At 41.4% G+C, this 22846-nt stretch overlaps 1 long non-coding RNA gene across 1 annotated transcript; it reads right to left on the minus strand.

Annotated features, from left to right (window-relative positions):
• Positions 1-202: 202 nt before the first annotated feature.
• Positions 203-21349, minus strand: LOC116555122. Its single transcript, XR_004270387.1, has 3 exons — positions 21119-21349; positions 12312-12314; positions 203-216 (listed from the first exon to the last, which is right to left on the minus strand). It is a non-coding gene; the product is annotated as an uncharacterized LOC116555122 (long non-coding RNA).
• Positions 21350-22846: the final 1497 nt, after the last annotated feature.

A 22846-nucleotide genomic window follows, 5' to 3' on the forward strand; every position in this document is an offset into this window, starting at 1 on the left:
CAAGGGATACGTGGAGCCTCTGACAGCTGGAAAACACAAGAGAAAGGATTTACCCTTAGAGCCTCTAGAAGGAATGCAGCCTTGCTGACACCTTGATGTTAGCCCAGTAAACCCATTTCAGGCTTCTGACCTCTAGAAATATAGGATAATTAATTTGTTTCATTTTAAGCCACCAACTTTGTGGCAATCTGTTACAGCAGCAATAGGAAGCATATACTCTACTTTTCATTGGATCCTTGAATAATGGTCAGTGGTTAAAGTGCCTTTCTGTGCCTATGGAAGACATTAGCGTACACGATAGCCGGGGAATTCATAACTCCTGAGTGGGGATATTACCCCATGCCTCATGTTCTGTCGAAACCATATTAAAGCCACACTGCTTGTCTAGCCTTATACCAGAGGGACTTATCTAATTGGTGAGGCTGAATAACAATTACTGAGCATGCTCTGTTCATGTGTTAATTTATTTACTGAAGGTTTTGTGGCCTTGCAATTTGGGCAAGGTTCAGCTGAGATTGTTCATCTCCATTTGTGTGGTGTTTGTTGGGTTCATTCACGTATTTGTGGTCACTTGGCATGTTGATTGGTGTTGGCTGATCCTGGATGATGTCATTTACAGGCCTAGCAGTTGGCTGAAGTGTCAGCTGGGGCACTTTGGTTTTTATCCATAAGGCCTTTCCACTGATTTAGCTAGCTTGGGCTTCCTCACTTGGTGGGTGAATTCCGAGAAAGGGAATGCAGAGGTCACTTGACTTAGACCTTAAGCGACAATGGAAAGCAGCAGAATGATGGTAAGCAATTTCTGTTAAGCTCAGAAATTGCTTACCATTGGCAGGGCGCGGTGGCTCACGCCTGTAATCCCAGCACTTTGGGAAGCCGAGGCGGGTGGATCACGAGGTCAAGAGATCGAGACCATCCTGGTCAACACGGTGAAACCCCGTCTCTACTAAAACTACAAAAAATCAGCTGGGCATGGTGGCGCGGGCCTGTAATCCCAGCTACTCAGGAGGCTGAGGCAGGAGAATTGCCTGAACCCAGGAGGCGGAGGTTGCGGTGAGCCTAGATCGCGCCATTGCACTCCAGCCTGGGTAACAAGAGCGAAACACCATCTATAAAAAAAAAAAAAAAAAAAAAAAAAAAAGAAATTGCTTACCATGAATCTACTGCTTTCCATTGGCCAAGGCAAGTGATGGGAGCAGTAGCAACCCCACATTGCCAGGGGGCATACATGTAGGGAGGCATTTTAGCAATGATTTTTAAGGCCTTACACTCTCTGTGGCTCCCTTTCTTAGGTTAGATGGCCTGAAGCTGGCATACATTCTTCTTTCTTTTCCTGCCTCTTTCACGTGGTGAGTCTGCCAAGGCACGCTCTGCCTTCAAGAGGAAAGTCTTGCAGTTGTTTAGCAGCTGTGACCATGAAAAGGTGGCTAAGTATAACTCAGTGTGGAATAGAAAACTCATTCAGATCACAGGGACAGTTGCCATTCACCCGTCCAGGTAGCCAGTAGTACCGATACTATTAGGACCTCTGTCTGATTCCTTTGTATACCTCTCAATTGTTTGAGAACATGGAAGGGAGAAGGGCATGATTAAGTAATGCCTCAATAACTCATCAATAACCACCGGAAGGAGAGAGAGAAATAACCAATGACAAGAAGGGGGAAAGTTCAGGAAGGACAAAACTGGGACATTATTCTAAAAGTGAAGGTATGCATTCTACCAATATAAATGAGGAAATAGGATGCACAAGGAAAATGGCCTTTGCCATCCTTATGGACTAACTATAATATGTCCAACAATTAGGATGTTTAAAAAATGTTGACAAAATTCTGGAAAGCATTTCCTGGTTTTGCATTTACCTTCTGGTGAAGTCATTTTTGCCCTGTAGTTGATATTTGGACAGTTCTCCTGAGACAGCAATGGGGCATAATATAAACTGTCATACAATCATTTAGACATGTCAGTTCTCTCTACATCATCTTTTTGTAGACACCCGAAAGAAAGATATTGCACATACACATAAACAGACATGTTTTCACTATTGTTGCTGAAGCAATTGATAATGGAAACAAGAAATGAAGGGTCTCTGAAGATGGGTGAGATTTTTTTCAGTTCAATTCAGTTAGTGAAGTCCATTTCAGTTCTGAACTTAATCCAGAAGTTGTCTTTCCACAAAAATGACGGTGAAAGATCAGAGAGTTACATAGGAGCTCTCGTTTTGCAGCAGCGGCAGCAACAGCAGCAGCATGGAGAGAAGGCCTTGGTGTGTGGCCGCAGGTAGCTTTGGGGTTAGAGCAGGCGATAAGGAAGCAGTGCTCTATCATGAAAGGAGCATGGGCTCTGGTTAAAGAGAGACCCGTATTTTTGACTCCTGCATTTGCAAATTACTCACTTTCTAACCTTTCCTGCTTTCATTTCTTCTGTAAAATAGGGCTAATTGTACTCGTCTCATGACTATTGTAAGGATTAAACAAGATACATTTCAAATGTCTACTGCTGTGCCTTGCATATTGTATACACACAAGAGTGATGACCGTACAGAAAGCATATTTGCAGAACTGGTGAGGGTAATGGTGATTCAAGTCCTTGCATGGATCTGAGCAGTAGCTACTAAGAACAGAGATAGCTAGGGTGGTGGAGATATGGTTGTAGAAAGCTCCTTGTTTTTAGGGATGCAGTTTTAGCAACTGCATTGTAAGAGGTAGTATTAGAACTCACTTTTCACTTTCAGATAATTCTCAAGAAATAATGGGTCTGATCAGAAAAACCATGGACTAGTGTGACAGGGCTAAGGGGATAAATAGTAATGTAAGATGACAACAGAACAGGCAGAACTGGATTATACTTGGACACAGAGAGCTCTCCAAGCTGATTTTGAGCTGTGTCATACTCATGGCAGAGGCAGTTTCGGTTCCCATGGGGTGCCCTCCATTCTTTCCTCTTGTCGACTTGCAAGACTGGTACCTCTTCTGAAAACCTCAGCCCTAACAGCTCCTGGAGTGTATCAGTGTAACAGGTAAGGAAACTGACAAAAGCAGGGGCAACAGCACACTCTCCCTGTTGAGCTCCTCAGCTGGTCAAGCAAAATCTGGCAGAGGCCACTCCCTGGCTTAGCTTTCTCACCCACAAACTAGGATCCCTGGTGCCTCTCCCAGGTCTTCTTTCTGCAACTTACTATAGCATCAGGAGGAGGGAGGGACTCAAGCCCTCTTTCTACAACTCAGTGCTCATATTTTTGGCTTGTTATCAAAGTGATGTATCCTAAGGGACAGTGAGTCACATCCTAAAAGTAGCTGGCATCCTTGGAGTCATCCCTGAATTTCTCTCTTCCAACAGGGTGGGAGAAGAGCACCTCTCCTTCCAAGGCATGGAGGCAAGAAAGGCTTCCCCTTCTTGATCCTCGATCACAGTTACAGCTTTATACACTACAGCTCAGGTGTGCAAAATCAGAAAGGAACTTCCTTTATTTTAATAATAGATCTTCTTCCGCTCTGAAGCCCCTATAGGAGTAGGAGGAAAAACAAAAACAAAAATAGACATGCCAGTAAAAGAGAACCCAGTCTCTTTCAGTTCAAAATCATTCCCTTTGAGCAAATATTCTGAAATGGTTTCCTACCATGTCTGTTTTTCTCTCTTCAAGAAGTTTCTTTCTACTCTTTTTCAATATGGCATTTGAAGTGGAGGGAAACAGAACCTTAGGTATCCTCACAGCAGAGAGGAGGAGTTCTTCAACTGCATGTGGTCCTCTGGGCCACTGTTCTCTGGGCCCCAGCTTCTGGCCTTATAGCCTTCCTTGCCTCAATGCAAAGCCTGGTGGACCTGGTGAACGTTCTCTCAGCCCATGGAATACAACCTCAGCCATCTCCTGCTGCTGACTCCAGGCACCTGAGATTTTACTGGTGATATTGGTCCTTTAAGACATGGCCACAAGCTCCGTAAGCCCCCCAGACCTGACCAGACCTCCCTGTGGCCCCTCCTACAGGGTTTCCCCATTTTGTGTCTCAGTGAGCACTTGCAGGCAGCCTTCTCAATTCTTAGTTCTTAGTTACCTTTGTCTCCCCTTTTATTGGTCCCTGAGAACTTTCCAGATCTTCTCTGTGCTCTGCTGAAGCCAAAAGAATAGTAGGGTGGGGTAAAATGAGGCTATCTCAGGGCCTGGCTATACAGGCACCCACTTCTGCCCATGCTGCCACATAGTACCTGTACCTGATGTACACAGCACCCTTTGGAAATACAGACTTTTCCCATAGGCTTGTGCTCTCCCAGGCTGTACCTGGGGAAGGAGAGCACCAGCCATGGCCTTATTAGGTTTCTCCAAAGCTTCCTTAAAGTCCCAGTGCATGCTCACACCCAGCCCAGCCTGGGGTTTTGATCTGGATGTTGAGGGAAATTCAGTACCCTGTGTCTCACTTGCTCATCCTCTCTTCAGCCCTCTTCTAAGCTCCTTCCTCCATGAAAGCACTTTCTATATTCCCCTTCTCTCCAACAAGAACTGTCCCCATATCCTTCTTCTTCCTTGTTGTATGCCATTTGTCTTCCCTTCCCCAGCTCCAAAATGGCAAAAGGATTATAGGAGCAGAAACAAGATTTCCAACCAAGGAAAAATATGGCAAAGAAAGAGACAGCCACCTAAAACTGTGTGTCCCAAATCTTGGTGAAAGCCAACAGAACAGGGAGTGACTCATCTGTCATTGAGATGTTATGAAACTAGGAGGATCCTTAGGAATGCTGTAGTCTAGGAAGAGATTCAGAGAAGTTAAGTGACTTGCTCAGGATTGGTGACTTGCCCAACTAATTACCCCTACTAATTAGTTGAATTGGGTCCAGCGTTCATTCCATTTTGCCACACGCTCTTCATATTGTCAGTTAATTGCAATTCTAAAACATCACAAATAAATACAAGGAGGGAATTGAGACAATAATAGCCAGAGGCACTCTGCTGTAGATGAGGAGGAATGTGTTAGTCAGAGTTCTCTAGCTCTTCAGAAAAACAAAACCAACAGGACGGATGTCTGCTATATATGTAAATATATGGAGACAGAGAGAGATGGGGGCGGCAGGGGGCAGGGCGGGTGGAGAGAGATTTTAAGGAATTGGCTCACATGATTGTGGAGACTTGGTGAGTCCAAAATTAGATGGGAGAGGTGGGAAGGCCAGCAGGTTGCAGATTCAGAGAGGAGATGCAGTTTTAGTCCAAAGACAGTCTGCTAGAAGAATTTCTTTTTGCTTGGGGAGGGGACATCAGTCTTTGTTCTATTAAGGCCTTCAATTGATTGGGCGAGACCCACCCACATTATGGAGGGTAATCTGCTTTACTCAAAATTTATCTCATCCAAAAAACATCTTCACAGAAGCATCCAGAATAATATACCAAATATCTGGGCACTGTGGCCCAGATAAGTAGACACGTAAAATTAGCCATCACAAGGGAGTTATGGATCTCATTGTGAACAGGAAAGATGTTGCCAAAAAGAATCCACTATCTCTTCTCAGTGGGTGGAGATTCCAGAGAGTGAGAGATTATGTCTGAATTTTTGTTGTTGCTGTTGTTTTAGAGACAGGGTCTTTCTCTGTCACCTACGCTAAAGCGCAATGGTGCAATCATGGCTCACTGTAGCCTTGACCTCTTGCACTCAGGTGATGCTCCCACCTCAGTCTCCTGAGTAGCTGGGACTACAGTCGTGCACCACCACACCTGACTAATTTCTGTATTTTTTGTAGAGATGAGGGTTTCACCATGTTCTCTAGGCTGGTCTCAAACTTCTGGGCTCAAGTGATCTGCCTGCCTTAGCCTCCCAAAGTGCTGGCATTACAGGCGTAAGCCACCATGCCCAGCCTAGATTTTGGTTTTAAGTGGATGACTTGGTCCCCAGACACCACATCAAGAAAGGAGGGAAAGTAAATAATGTTGAGGAAGGGAACAGGAAGAGATGTTTCCCCATCTGCTTTGCTTTGGTCATGTTTGTAAATAACAAAAACCAGTTCTACATGGAGAAACCTTAAATGTATATTACTAAGTGACAGAAGCCCATCTATAAAGGCTGTATGCTGTATGATTCCAACTATGTGATGTTCTGAGAAAGGAAAAATGTGACGACAGTAAAAAGATTAGTGGCTGACAGGGGTCGAGGGGGAAGGAGGAGTGAAAACGCAGAGCACAGAGGATTTTTAGGGCAGTGAAACGACTAGATATGATACTACAATGGTGGATACATGTCATTATACCTATGTCCGGACCCATAGAACAGAAACCACCAAGTGTAAACCCTCATGTAAACGATGAACCCTGGTGAAAATGGTGAGCTCATGTAGGCTCATCAATGTTAACAAATGGACAACTCCAGTGGGAGATGTTGATAGTGGGGAAGGCCATGCGTTTGTGGAGGCAGGAGGAATTTCTATATCTTCCTCTCAATTTTGCTTTGAACCTTAAACTGCTCTAAAAAAATTTAAGCATTAATGAAAGAACAAACAAAGCAGTTAAAGCTCACTTTTTCTCACAGGGGAGTTTATTATAAAGACACAGGAGTGGTTTTTGGAAGCCAACAATAGGAACAAAATGGGGCTTTGAAAAGCTCTAAGATCAGGGATCAGGACACACACAGGCCATACTCATTCTGGGTCTCTTGCCTCTGATCTCCGTTCCATTCTTCTTCTTCCCTGGAGCCTTGCTTTCTCTGCTTCTCAATTCAAGTGGCGGCTGGAACATGTCCATTGTACAGGTCTGGTCATCCAAAGTCATATTCTCTTTTTCTTGATTCCATTTGCAGTTCCTGTGAGAACTTTGTTCAATCTAACTTGAGTGAATTGCCCACATCTGGTCCAATCAATCATGGCAGAAGATATTTTACAAAATAACTGACAAAGCCTTACTGCTGTGATGAGGAGGGAGTTAAGAGTTTCTACTTGAACTGGGTGAGTATTGCTAAAAATGATCCACTCCTTTATCTCAGTGGGTTGGGATTCCACGGCATTAAAGTTCATATCCACGAGAATTGGCATGGGGTTGCCTACCTCTCTGGCCCTTTACCCATCCTCTCTTTGGTGGATGCCAGCCTCTGTGACATTTCTCAGTAGCTGCAAGTAGCAAAGAGAGTCTGTGGGAAATGCCAGCCTTGCCTCCTGCCTTCTGTTAAGGGCAGATTGGGGCTCATAGCTGCTACCAGCTGCAAGGAACTGAGGCTCATGCCATTGCATTGCCTGAAACTGGAGATCATTCACAATTCAGTTCATGGTCCAAGAAACAAAAATAATATTTAATGAGCAAAATCTTCTTTGTCTAATTATGGTAAATGTCAAGGTTGAATTCAAGTGCTTTGCTTAAGGTCAAATACTCAGTGCTATCAAAAAGCATTTAAACCAAAGCTGATGGGCTATTAAAGCCCAGGCTAGCTAAAATCAGGCACAGTTCTTCTTCAGTGATTTATTTCCTCCTATTGGAAGCAGTAATGTTGAAGTTGGAACAGTCCACAGCAGCCTGTGCTTTGCTCTTCTTCGCTGCTCTCTGTAGACTGATAAGGGATTCCCTGATGAAATCAATGCTCCAAGTCTCCCAAAGAGTTACTTTCAAGGACCAGGAACTTTGTTTCCATTTGGTCAGTTATTTTAAAAGGTATTGACCTCTTTCTGATTTAATTGGTCTAAGGTGAAATCTGGGCATTGGAATTTTTTTTTTTGAAGGCTCCCAAGTGTAGTGTTTCTAATATGTGCTGGGATTGAGAACACCTGAGCTAAATGCTTGATTTAGTTAATTAAAATAAAATGTTGAAAGCCGATGCCTTTGGGTCCTGAACTGTTCTCCATATTCCTCTGCCCTTACTCATAGTTTTCATTCAAACCAAATATATATTCTTCCCTGCTGCCTCTTATTTTTGGAACCCAGAACTCTCTCCTAGGAGGGGGCTTGCATTGTTAAGCTCCAGAATGGGCAAAGTAGCAATTCCATACTCCCTTTGCAATTGGTAGGGAATGGGATGGAAACTATCCCCCAAATATCTGTTAGCCTCCTATCAAATGGATTGGTAAAGATCAGTTCTGAAGATTCAAGAGAGAGGTGAGAATAAACACTATGGAACAGGCCCCTTCAGAAAGTCTGAAAAGAATGGGACAGCAAAACTTTCCTGAGCAGTGAAGAAATCTTTCTCACATTATTTATGCACACTGTTTTGCTGTGCCTTCTTTCTTTCTTGTCATACAATAGAAATAATGATCTTGGTACCAGATTCTGTGTTGCACGAGGACAATTAATCACCCACCTAGTCATTTATTTCCTCATACTCTTGCCCACCAGGACCATTATCTTGTAGGTAAACAGAGGTGCCAGTAAATCACTGGCAGAACACAAGTCGGCGGGAGAATGGTTGATTAAGCATCTCTATAACTTATAGTTATATAGCACCTCTCATCCCAATGGATCTCCAAGCACCAGATAGACTGATGTATGCCCTGCTGCAGAGCCTCTCTATATGTCATTTTTTACACCATTGCATTGGGGGAGGTGGAATGTTTATTGCCCTTTTCATGCAGTTACCCTAGAAACTGCAGTCATGGGTAAGACAAGAGGCAAAGGAAGGAACTTTTCACTTTCCTGTCCTTTCATGCAACAGAAATCAACTAACAGTGAGAGTAAACTACCCACCCTCTTGGGCAAAGTTTCTTTGATTCATGAAATACTGAAAATATTACACAATTCCATGTTTCTTCTTCTTCTAAAGTTGGCAGCAACTGAGTAGGCATTGAGGTTGAGTGGTGAGTGTGGACAAGGTCTAAAGCAAGTATTTCCAGGGTAAAAATATTTAGGATCTACTAGAATCATAGTCTAGAGAAAATCACTGTAAGGACAGATCACATACTTGCAAGTTTAAAAATCTTCATGTTAACTCTGCTCCTAAACCTTTAGTAATAAATGGAGCCTTTTGAAAGAAAAAAGCAATGTCCATTTTTCCTCCCAGTGTTTACTTAAATTGTTTGATTACAATGCTACTTTAAAATTTATCCTTATGGCTCTGATCTATGTATAAAACCAAAAAGAAGTTAAATTATGTAATTCAATACAAGTTAAATTCAAACAAAACTACAAAGTCAATGTAATTCAATTAAACAACATTAATTTAATGGGAAGGATGATGTGTTTTGCTGAAACCAAATTATCTCTCAAATGAAAACATGATATTGACTGCTGCCTCATTAATTCTTTTAAATTTGGCATGTCTATGCTACAGGGTGCCATGTGATGACCCAATTTTCCACAATTTCTGTATTTGAACTGCTATGGAAACTCCCTCTGTAAAGTATACTATCAACTTATTTGGCCTTATTTTGTGCTAACCCAACATTTCTTTGCAAAGCTTCCATCTGTGACACTGGAATAAACAAGGGCCCTGGAATCCTGTGGTATGATGTGATCATGAGCCAGTAGAACGATGCAGAAGATAGTAAAACTCAATTCTAAGACTATGATCAAAAGGAGAACCTCCGATTAAAAATATCCTCATAAAAAATTGTAAGACTCCCCTGGTGGGGAGCCTATGGGAGCCATGGACCTCACATTCAAACACACATACATAGTCAAAGTCACTAGGTTTAGGTCAGTAGTAGGTTTAAAGCTGGAATCAGTGCAAAATCCTGGGTAAAAAAAAAAATGAAGCCAAATAAAATTAAATGATCGTATGACAATAAAATTCATTCCTCAATAGAATAATAGACTGGAGTACAGTTATAGGCATGTCTGAGCCTGCTAAATGTTCAACTATGTCTGTTCTCCCCTTTTCTCTTTTAGTAAGAAAATTCTCCCTTACTCCATAGGTGCTTTCAGGGAACATGGCTAATCAGCTGGAGGCCACATTTCCCAGCTTCCCTTGAAGCTTGTTGTGGCCACGTGATCAGCTTCTTGCTAATGGAATGAGAATGGGAGCAGGAGTGTACATCTTTCACATCCGCTCTCTTTTCCTATTCTCTTAGGCTGGTACTTGGGTTGTGGTGCTGCTGAACCAGCATCAGCCATGTAGCACCACCCTAAAAGGATCTAGAGGAAGAAAATAGAAGAAACCTGGGTCCCAGGATATCCTAACAGAGCAGAGCTGCCAACCTTCCCTCCTTACCACTATTCTGTTGCATCAGAGAGATATAAACCTCTTTGCTGGTTAAGCCACTATATTTTGAGGTCTCTTTGTTACAGCCTCTGAATCTCTGCTTTAGCTGATAGGAGCAGTGGTAGTTTAGGATCCTGTTCCACTCATTCAACAAAATAGATTATGTGCTTACTAAATGGCAGGCACCAGAAAGGAAGACATTTATTTGAGATTACACATTTAGTGAATGTAGAGCTGGAGCAAAAATACAAGTTTTCCAATTTCCAGCCCAACACTCTCGCCACTTCATGCTTCCTTCTCATCTAGCTGTGTGGCTAATGCTTCAACTATTGCAATTAATTAGGGGAGGGCTGAGCGTTCCCAGAACTGAGTGTGACCTGGCAGGCTTTACTCTCACATGACTTGTTAGACCTTTGTTTGTTTGGGGTTTTATTTCTTGAAAGGAAAAAATGATGATAGTCCAAGACAAATTAGAGGAGTTACTAACACAGAAAAAAATCTTTATTCATCACTGTAAGACCAACCCTGTCCCCTGTGTATAGACGGATGTACGGGGCAGCTTACAGTATCGGAGGGATAGGGCTTGCCAGCAATAACATTGTTAGGGAAATGCAGAGGCTGGAGTGTATAGTCTAAGCCAATGTTTATGTCAGGGAAGAAAACAAACTGGAGTCAGTTTAGATCAACCCATCTTAATGTTCCAAAATAGAGTCTGTAGGACAGGAAAAGAAAGTAGCAGAAAACTTGATTGGATATAGAATTAATACATTTTCTTCCTCCACCACTAAAAGTCATTCTTTATTGGATCATCCTGTTTTATTTTCCCTAGGGTTTTATAATGATCAGAAATTTTCTTCTTTACTTTTTTGTTCACACTTTTATTGTCTATTTTTCCTAAAACAAGTTATTTCCATGGCTATCTAACTTACCACTGATTCTCTAGTGACTAGAAGAATTAGACTCTTAAAAGAATTGTTGGCCCAAGGCGATGGTGCATGCCTGTAATGCCAGCACTTTGGGAGGCTGCGTTGGGTGGATCACGAGGTCAGGAGATCAAGACCATCCTGGCTAACATGGTGAAACCCTGTCTCTACTGAAAATACAAAAATTAGCCTGGCGTGGCAGCATGCACCTGTAGTCCCAGCTACTCAAGAGGTTGAGGCAGAAGAATTGCTTGAACCTGGGAGGCAGAGGCTGCAGTGAGCCAATATCGTGCCACTGCACTTCAACTTGGGTGACAAAGTGAGACTCCATCTTGGGAAAAAAGAAAAGAAAAGTATTGTTAGGCGGGGTGTGGTGGCTCACGCTTGTAATACCAGCATTTTGGGAATCCAAGGCAGGCAAATCACGAGGTCAGGAGTTCAAGACCATCCTGGTCAACTTGGTGAAACCCTGACTCTACTAAAAATACAAAAAATTAGCTGGGCATAGTGGCACACACCTGTAGTTCCAGGTACTCAGAGGGCTGAAGCAGGAGAATTGCTTGAACCCGGAAGGCAGAGGTTGCAGTGAAGCCGAGATCGTGCCGTTGCACTCCAGCCTGTGTGACAGAGAGAGACTCCATCTCAAAAAAACAAAAAAGTATTGTTGGGTGAATAAAAGAAGAAACGAACAAGTGAATGAATAGAAAATGTGACAACACAGAAAATGACCTACATAAATCAGGAAACATGGCACAGTTCTGCTTCTTTGGTGACAATGTAAAGATTGCATATTGTCAATATAGACAAAGAAATACTATGCTGTTACCTCTGAGCGGGGAGCTATATCATTCCACAATACTCCTTTGGCCCCTGACCCACTGCTGCCAGAATTTTTTTGTCTTATGCCTCTATGCTGGCCATAGTATGCTCCTTGCAAACCTCTCCTATGGGCAGTGTACTTGACCAAGGGCCCCAGGCACTGTACTCTGAAGCCCATCACTGTGTCTGTGCTGAGGCCATGCTCCCAGTCGAGGACCAGTGCAGCAGGCTTACTGGGGCAGACCTTTGCTAGGGGACAAAGGAATATCCTCCTATGCCAGCTGCAGTGACCTTGAACCAGAGGGCCAGTAAAGCTTTGGTCACTTCAGCTTTGGCTTGAAGTCTTTCCGAGAGCTTTACAGAACCCTCCTTGGACTGCGTGGCAATCTGGGATGCTTCCCTTCCTGCTCTTCCCACTCAGGGCCAGGCTCTCATCTCAGTCTGATGACTCTCCCAGCATTTTCTGACTCCCTCCCACTTTCTCTCTTAGGTGTTTCCCCATCAAATCCTTGCATATTTGATGTCATGTTGGAGTCCGACTCTCAGAGAACCCTAGCTAACATGGGCTCTAAGAACAGTCCCTGGGGGCCTGTGCTGGCTGGAAGGCTGGCGAATCCCAAGCACCATCCCGTTTTGAATCCAGTGCCTGCCCTCACACGATCAACGTCCAGTTTGCCTTCCATACTTAGATTCAGTTCAAACTTAAAAACCCGAATAGAAAAGCAGCATTATAAAGCAAATGCTGTCTATTAGCCTTTATTCTAGATAACCGGCACTGACAGGAGGAGAAAATGGAAGAAGGTTAGTAAGTTGAACAGGAAAAACAGACATAAAAATCTCTTTTGAGTTTAGAGGCTTCTCACCATGAGAGAAGATGTTAGCTCTGACACACAGCATGCAGCATGTTTATTGAATTTTTGATAGCAAAAGAAGTGAGATTAGAGCACTTAAGGGCATGGTAGCAGCCCTTGGAATGGAGGCACTGAACATACAGCTCTGTTGGTTTTGTGTAATCACAGAGGTGGGGGGTAATTGGACAGGGCATGTCAAAAACTAGATTTCACAGAATGCCTTGGAGAAAGACAATGCATGTAAGCATTTGTTCCTGAGGAATGGATTCCCACAGTCCAACCTGCCACATTCTGTCAACCTGGCACAGATATTTTTCTCCTCTTTTATTAAAGCACAACAATTTTATCCATTTACAACGTAACAACAGAAAATGTATTAGTTATGTGTTGCTTTGTAGCAAAGGAGCCCAAACTGTAGTGGCTTAAAACAGCAACATATTTTTCAAATCTCCGCGTTTCTGTGGATCAGGATTCCGGGGCAGCTTTACTGGCCCTCTGGTTCAAGGTCACTCATAGACTATAATCAGGATGCCATCTGGGCTGCTGTCCTTTCAAGACTTACCTGGGGAAGGTCCACGTCCATGTGGTGGCTGGCAAGATCCATTTCCTTGAGGGCCGCTGCACTGAGGGCCTCAGTTTCCCGATGGCTTTGGCTAAAGGCTGCCCTCAGTTGCTTGTTGGGTGAGTCCACAGGGCAGCTCACAGTAGGTAGTGCTGGAGTTCATCAGGGTGGGAAAGAGAGAGGAACAGAGAGTGGATTTGAGCGAAGTAAAAGTCCTTCTTTCGTGACCTGTCTTAGTCCATTCAGGCTGCTATAACAAATATCATAACTGCATGGCTTATAAACAACAGACATGTTTTCCTCATAGTTCAGGAGTCTGGAAAGTCTAAGATCAAGAAACTGAAAGAGTTGATGTCTGCAGAGGCCCCATTTCCTGGATCATAGATAGCACTTCCATGCCATGTCCTCACGTGGTTGAAAAGGGACAAGGAGTCTCTCTCTGACCTCTTTTATAAAGGCACTATTCTCATTCATAAAGGTTCTTTCCTTATGACCTAATTGCCTTCCAAGGGTCACACTTCCTAATGCCATCACATATACATTTTGGGGGTGGGGATACAAACATTCAGACCAGAGTAGTCTAATCTTGAAACTCTTACCCCATCTCTTTCATTATATTCTATTGATTAGAAGCAAGTTACTAGGCACAGCTCACTCTCAAGGGGAGGAACTTAAATGAAAGCATAAATGACAAGAGGAAGGGATAATTGAGAGCAATTCCACAAGCTGCATGTCACTCAAAAATAAGCTCTACTTGAGGGCATAATGGAAGAATGATATGGAAGAATAAGGTGAAAATGTATTTCCAAGAATATGATCCTTTATAGCGCTGTCTTGGCTTTTGCAGAGAACACATGACTGGTTAACTCTTAAATCGTGCTAAACAAACTTCTCCACTGAAGTACTAACCATAACTGAAAATATCAGTGTACCCATGGAGCCAAAGCAGTTAGCTGCAAAGAGTAAATTTCTTTAAGTTTTACACTTTGTCTCAAACATTCACATGAATTGTGCATTCTAGGACATAATCTATGTGTTTGCTTAAATATAAAGATATAAAAATTATTTCCCATGGAGAAAAATTAATTTTCTAAGGCGAGGCACCATGTGGATTTAGTTTGAAGAGACTGACTCAGATCTCATAGCACTAGTTTCCTTTTGGTGGGTCATCTCTGCTGACTCATTCATGCCTATTTCCTCTGTGACATGGGGAAGCTAACTATTATCATCTGTTAACAGTGAAAAAAGGAAATATCTTGCAACATCTATTTATTTTCCTTTTTAAAAGGAATTTAGCCTCCCCACCTGCTAATCCTTGTGTGGTCCACACACCCGCCATGTTAAACAACCATTTGCTTTTCCCTGAGCAGAGCAGCTTTTTCTCTCCTTGGGTTATGTGAACGTGTAATTCTCTCAGCCTGGGCTGCTCTGTCCTGCCACGTCTTCTATGTGATTCCTCTTTACCCTTTTGCCTGCAGCTTGGGGAGTCAGGGGAGGTCTTGGAGAAATAGTGATGCCTCAAGAGAGTTAAACGTTATGCCTGTCCCTTCCCAGAGCCACCTTTGCACGCCTTCATTTGTGCACAAATAAAATTATGGTGACTATATGATGTTTCAACATCTCCTCTTCTAGATGTGAGCTTCTTAAGGAGAAAGACCGACTTTTCTTTTTTGTACTACAAGCAGTAGTTATAAAATGCCCACTATTTGGCATATAGTAGATGTTCAAAGTATGTCTGTTACCATATGAGAAATTAAAATTGAATAAGAAAACATTTATTAAAATTTCAGTTGATTCATTTAAAAATAACAAATGCATTACATGTTAACTAAATAACACTTTTAATAGAAAATGTTTTGAAAACAGAAAGCCAGTTAGTCAGAAGTATGGCATTGCTTTACATTTTTGCAAATCTCTTAAATGTCTGGCTTAACAGGAGTCAGCTGGTCTCTCATATCTGCTTCTGCAATTAATCTGTTGTGATATGTTGTTTTGGTTGAAGTTTATGAAGAAGATCTGGCAGTTAGAGAAGGAAAAAGCTTTTTAGTAGGCTGTTTAGGTAATTGTGAATATTCTTATATTTTGTAATTTGAGGTAGGATCTTGCTCTGCTGCCTGGGCTGGAGTGCACGGGTGTGATCATGGCTCACTGCAGCCTTGATTTCCTAGGCTCAAGCGATCCTCCCAACTCAGCTCCTCCAGTAGCTGAGACTAGAGGTGCATGCCACCACGCTAGCTAATTATTTTTTATTTGTAGAAATGGAGTCTCACTATGTTGCCCAGGCTAGACTCAAACTCCTAGGCTCAAGCAGTCCTCCTGTCTCAGCCTCCCAAAGTGTTGAGATTACAGGCGTGAGCCATCATGCCTGCCAAATTGCAGATATTATCCTTTGATACTACACAAAATTTGCTAAGTGGTAGTTTCTTAAAGGTTATTTTCGGTGTGGAATCTGAAACGATATTAGTGAACTCTTTATACGCTGTTACACTAAAATCCATTAGCCTGTCTTGAAATTTGAATGGATCTTTTACCCATGCATGATTTTATAACATCATGGAAAATACTGGCCCCCTGAGGTTATGTACGTCTTCCAGATATTCAAACATTTCATTATAAAATATCATAAAATACTACTTGCCAATATTACCTTTGATTTCATTAGGAAAGTTCTTACATATTGAGAAACTATCAAGCTCATAATGATGGATAAAATTACTCCAAATTCAAATTTTCAGTTGAAAGCTTAAATTTTATCATCGGCGACACATACTGTCAGTTGCTTTTCTTGAAATAATGAGGCTTATTTATTTAGAGATGGAGGCTCACTGTTGCCCAGGCTGGAGTGTGGTGGCATGATCTTGACTCATTGCAACTTCTGCTTTCCAGATTCAAATGATTATCCTGCCTCAGCCTCCCAAGTAGATAGGATTATCAATACATGCAACCACACCTGGCTAATTTTTTTTATGTTTTCGGTAGAGACGGCGTTTCACCATGTTGGCCAGGCTGGTCTCGAACTCCTGATCTCAATCGATCTGCCTGCCTTAGCCTCCCAAACTGCTGAGATTACAGGCATGAACCACTGTGTCTGGCCTAATTTTATTTATTTTTGATAAAAAGTCTGCCAAATTCTCAAATTTAACTAACTGGAATTTGTTTGCTATCATTATGGGCTGAATTGTGTCTTCCCCCAAATTTCTATGTTGAAGCCCTAACCTCCAGCACCTCAGAATGAGACTGTATTTGCAAATAGGGCCTTTAACAGGTGATTGGATTAAAATGAAGCTGTCAGAGTGGGCTCTAATCCAATCAGATTGGTATTTTTGTAAGAAAAGTTTGGCCAGGCACGGTGGCTCACGCCTGTAATTCCAGCACATTGGGAGGCCAAGGCGGGTGGCTCATGAGCTCAGGAGATAGAAACCATCCTGGCCAACACGGTGAAACCCCATCTCTACTAAAAATACAAAAATTAGTTGAGCATGGGGGCGTGCACCTGTAGTCCCACCTGCTCAGGAGGCTGAGGCAGGAGAAGCACTTGGACCTGGGAGGCAGAGGTTGCAGTGAGCTGAGACTGCGCCACCACACTTCATCCTAGTGACAGAGTGAGACTTCATCTTAAAAAAAAAAAAAAGAAAGAAAATGTGGATACGAGGGGTGCACATTCACAGAGCGTTTTGGCAACCATGTCCAACACATCCGATATGGCTAAGACTGAGAAATTTGATAGGTCGAAATTGAAGACAGAAATGCAAGAGAAAAATCAACTACTCACAGCTGTGGCTACCAACCTGGGCTGATGAAAAAGGACCAAAGGATTGATGTTTTTGTAGATACCACTATGAACAGATGACCTGGGGACCAGGTGAGCACTCTTAAACTAAGCATGTTATAAATGCCCTCGGAATGTGATCACAACCACGGAGAGAAAGGGCAGAAGACTGGATTCCAGATGAAAGTAAAGATCTGCCATTCAACTACAAGTGAAGCTCAAGATGTAAATTAAGCTGTGTTGTGAAAAACAAAGTTATATTTCTCACTCACATGAATTTCTGGACTGAGATTTGTCCCTGCTACAGACATTTTACAGATGAGAAGACTGAGCCTTAGAGACAGCAAAGCAGGTGCCCAAGATTCAACAGTTTAGTAGCTTGGCTGGAATTCAAACATCAGAGACCAATTCCTAAACTCTCCAGAAGAGTGAACTCGAGGCTGGGGATATTTGACATCCAAGGTGACATGACCATTCAGGGTAAACTCAGAGATGGAACTACACCTGTTGACTTCTAGCCTGTGCTCTTTTTTAAGACAATGGGATTCTGTATCTCAAAGGAATACAGAACTGTGTTGTAAGTGAATTACCACTGACTTTCCAAAAGACCATGAGAGAAACCTTTTGATCAAGCATGGGTTATTTAAATCTGCCTTTGCAAATTACTAACCTAGAAACCTAGAGACAGGTATTTAATCTGTTTTTACCTCCCTTTCTTCTAGAAAATGGGGCTCATAAAATTTGTCTCCCCATTCCTTAAGTGTGTGCTGTGCATGTTGCCTTCCTTCCAAAGACTACAGTATGGAAAGGGGGAAGCAAAGAGTAACTTCACAGTGGAGAAACCTCAGCCAGATGATCACATCAGCATCATCCATGAAAAGCTGATAAGCAACGCTTGCCATTTTGTGCTGAGAATGGCCCTTGATCCCTCAAAATGCATAACCCCAATGTCTTTTCCTAGAAAACCATAATCCCAGAACACATAACCTCAATGTCTTTTCCTCCAAAACACATAACCCCAATGTCTTTTCCCCCAAAACACATAACCCCAATGTCCATTTGGTTGCTATAACAAAACGCTGTACACTGAGTGGCTTATAAACAACAGAAATTTGTTTCTCACAGCTCTGAGGCTCCAGTCAAAACAAAGCAGATTTGGTGGTCTGTTGAGGGCCGGCTTCTGCTTTCTGGTTTACAGGCAGCATCCTCTCCATGCAGCCTTACAAAGCGAAAGGGTCGGGCCAGGGGCCTGTCTTTGGCCTCTTATATTTATAAAGACACTATTTCCATTCACAGGGGCTCTGCCCGCATAACATAATAACCTGTCAGGGCTCAGAAAACAATTCCCCAAAATGAAGTTCTCTGAAGTAGCCTCAGAAGCAAAAGTTTTTGTCTGACCTTCTCCTGCCCTTCTGTTTCTCAGTCCCATTCTCCCCCAAAGCTAGCTTTAGCCGTGGAAACTAGAATCCTCTTCCTCAGGACAGGTCATAGAAAGCAGAACTCCATTTCTTCAAAGTCAGCTATAAAACCTAAAAATATCATTCTAATTTATCCTCTACCTTTCTGGGTAAAAACTGGACATAAAGTAATTATCTGATGTACCTTGTTTAACTACAGGTCATAAGAGGGCCCTGCCATACCCAGAAGGACCAAATGTATGCTCAGGCCAAGAAGAATCTAGACAGGTCTTGCTGGGTTTTCCCTTCAGTCTATTAGCATTAGAGAATACTGTTTTGTCCAGTGATATTTCTACATAGCTGTCCATAGTTTGTTGAACCTAAAAATAAACATAGATAATTTCCCCTGTATCTTTGGGTCTTTATTCTGAAGGCTCCTGTGAATACATGTTAAATAAATGTGTATGTTTTTTTTCTCCAGTTAATCTGCTTTTTGCAAGTTTATTTTATTTTATTTTATTTTATTTTTGTGTGAAACTTCAGAGAGCCAAGGGGATTCTATACACCCAAAAACCATACGTCTTAATATTATGCCATCACCTTTGGGTGAGGATTTCAACATATGAATTTTGGGAAGATACAAAAATTCAGACCAGAGCACCCAGTCTAATAATCATGACAAAAGTACAAGGCACATCCCAATTGATGGCCGTTCTACAAAATACCTGACCAGTTTTCCTCACAACTGCCAAGGTCATTAAAAAAACAAGAAAAGTCTGAGAAATTACTGCAGTAATTTCAAGAGAAGCCTAAGAAAACATCATGACTAAAAGTAATGTCCTATCCTGGATTGGATCCTGGGCCAAAATCAAAAGACATTAGAGAAAACCTGAGGAAACCGGAGTAAGGTATTACGTACCTTAGTTGATAATAATGTGTAAATATTATGTCACTAACTGTGACAAATGTACCATATTAATGTAAGATGTTAATAATAGGAAACTGGGTGCAGCGCCTGTGGGAAGTCTCAGTACGATCTTTGCAATTTTACTGTAAATCTAACACTATTCTAAAATAAAATCATTTGTTTAAACAAGGAAAAAAGAATGGATATTGGTATGTAAGTGAGAAAATAACTTTGATAAGAAGGTATCCTTGAATATGCTATATTTTATTAAAAGGAAACTAATTATCAAGCTTAATTTTAATTATTTTTAGTAACAAAACACTGATGACATGCTTGTAGGTCAAGATACTTGGGTTGAAAAGTGCCGAGGAAGATGGTGTCTATAAAATGCTTTTCAGCAGTTCAGCCTTCTTAATTCAGATAGTCAGACAGTGCCTGAGGTTCTTTTCTGAATTCAGTCTCTATCTAGCCTTCAACTTCAGTTAGCTGTAGTCAGATTTTGCTAATCATTAGTATCACAGGCAGGCTTACAATTTTTGTAAAAAGTATATATTTTTATTAATCCAACATATCTAAAATATTCTAATTTCAATGTGGAATAGTAAAAACATTGATGTGACTTTTTAAAAAATACTAAGCCTTTGAGATCTGGCAGGTGTTCTGCACTTACAGCGCGCTTCAATTTGGTGAGCCGCATTTCAAGTGCTCAGCAGCTACGTGTGCAATTCTATATCATTTAGTATATGAAAAGTACAATGACACACACATACACATGCAATCATAATCACCGAATTTTTTTTAAATAAAGAAACTTAGATGAGCAAAAAGTGAATTGCCTTGTTCTTGTTGTTCTCTCTTCATTATGAATTCATTTGAGGACCATGCCATTTTATAGACAGGTGCCTGGGAGTTAGGCATAGTTGGGTTGGGTTGAGTTGTCTAAAGGTACCTGGGACTGCCATACCCACACCTGAGTTAGCTCCTTTCTTCCTTCATTGAACAGATATTATTGAGAGCCTACACTGTGCCAGGCTTTGCTAGGTGCTGGGGATACAATGGTAAAGGTGAAAAACAGATGGGTCCTCTGACTTCATAGAGCTTCCAGCGTATGCAAATAACAGGTTAATTACAAAAGAATTTGAGTGCTCTGCAGTGGGTAGTAAAGATGGGATGAGCAGTGATGGAGTGTATTGTCTGTAGAGATTTTACAAACAATAATAAAAAGGATTAAAAGTTGTTCTGCTTTTTATGATCACCATACATCTTCAATTCTAAACCATGTCAGTGATGAAATACTCAAAGGGGTCCATAATACATCATTGTAGCATAAAAATTACTTTGAACTGAAGGCATTTGGTTCCTGAAATCTTCTATCTGATTAAAAGCAGAGCTTCCCAACAGAATTCAATTGTCATAAATTCCCTCCCTGTGGGAACTTGGGAAGATTGACTCTTATCACTGGAGATGAGAAATCAGCACCACACACAGATGTCACAAAACTATCATATCTCTCAGCTCTTCCCCTGAGGGCCCATTTATCTTTCCAAAAAGCCGTTTGTTTTCCCTTAAGTGCCCTTTCTCTTTCCTTCCCCTATTAAGATAGTATGTAAACCCCAAGTTCTAACTACCTCCTTGCATCACATTTCTTTGTAAACTCCAGTAAGTGTGTGATTAAGTTTGTTTTTTTCTCTTGCTAATTTATAGTCAGTTTATGTCTTTTTTCCACTGGGTTCAAATAACAGTCCCATCATTTAAAAACTAATTTTTAATATTTATGTATATATAGTAGTTGTATTTACGTATGGGGAACATGAGATATTCTGATACAGGCATACATGTATAATAATCACATCAGGGTAAACGGTGTATCCATCACCTCGAGCATTTCTCATTTCTTTCTGTTATGAACAGTTCAATTATACTACCTCAGTTATTCAAAATGTACAACAAATTATTGCTAATGGTAGTCACTCTGTTGTGCTATTAAATACTAGATCTTATTTATTGTATGGAACTGTATTTTTGTACCCATTACCCATCAACATTCCATCTTCTTTCCCACTACCCTTCTCAGCCTCTCATAACCATCATTTTATCCTTTCTCTCCATGAGTTTAATTGTTTTAATTTTTAGCTCCCACAAATGAGTGAGCAAATGTGAAGTTTGTCTTTCTGTGCTTGGCTTATTTCACTCAACATTTTCTCCATGATATGGTTTGGCTCTGTGTCCCCACCTAAATCTCATCTGGTAGCTCCCATAATTCCCAAGTGTTGTGGAAGGGACCCAGTGGGAGACAATTTAATCATGGGGCTGGATCTTTCCCATGCTATTCTTGTGATAGTGAATGAGTCTCACGAGATCTGATGGTTTTAAAAACAGGAGTTTCTCTGCACAAGCTTTCTCTTTGCCTGCTACCATCTATGTAAGATGTGTCTTGCTGCTTCTTGCCTTCTGCCATGATTTTGAGACCTCCCCAGCCATGTGGAACTGTAAGCCCAATATACTTGCTTTTGTAAATTGCCGAGTCTTGGGTATGTCTTTATCAGCAGCATGAAAACTGACTAATACTCTCCAGTTGCATCCATGTTGTTGCAAATGACAGTGTCTCATCTTTTTTTATGATGGAATAGTACTCCACTGTGTATATGCACCCATTTTCTTTATCCATTCATCTGTTGATGAACACCGAGGTTGATTCCAAATCTTGGTTATTTTACATAATGTTTCATGAACATGGGAGTGCAAATATCTCTTTGATATGCTGATTTCCTTTCTTTTGAGTATATGACCAGCAGTGGGATTGTTAGCGCATGGGGTAGTTCTATTTTTAGTTTTTTAAGGAACCTGCACATCATTCTGCATAGTGGCTGTACTAATTTACACTCCCACCCACAGTATACAAAGGTTACTCTTCTGTCACATCCTCACCAGCATTTATTATTGTCTGTCTTTTGGATAATGGTTTTAACTGGGGGGGGGGGGGGGGGAATGATGTCTAATAGTGGTTTTGATTTGCAATTCTCTGATGATCAAAATGTGGAGCACATTTTTATATACCTATTTACCGTTTACAGGTCTTCTTCTGAGAAATGTCTATTCAGATCTCTTGCCTATTTGAAAATCTGATTATTAGATTTTTTTCCCTTTGAGTTGTTTAAGTGCCCTATATATTCTGGTTATTAATCCCTTGACTGATAGGTAGTTTGTAAATATTTTCTCCCATTCTGTGGGTTGTCTCTTCACTTTGTTGATTGTTTATTTTGCTAGGCAGACTGAAGAACTGTTTTTAGCATTTCTTCTAGGTAGGTCTGGTGTTGATAAAATCTTTTAGCTTTTATGTGTCTGGGGAAGTCTTTACTTCATGTTTGAAGGGTATTTTTATTGGATATTACATTCCAGGATAAAAGTTCTTTCCTTCAATATTTTAAATATATCATGTCACTGTCTCTTGGCTTATAAAGTTTCCACTGAAAAATCTGCTGCCAGACATATTGAAGCTCCTTTATATGTTTTTTTTTTCTCTTCTT

Source organism: Sapajus apella, unplaced genomic scaffold, assembly GCF_009761245.1.
Source record: "Sapajus apella isolate SASKATOON/1434 unplaced genomic scaffold, GSC_monkey_1.0 scaffold14, whole genome shotgun sequence".
NCBI classification, from domain to species: domain Eukaryota; kingdom Metazoa; phylum Chordata; class Mammalia; order Primates; family Cebidae; genus Sapajus; species Sapajus apella.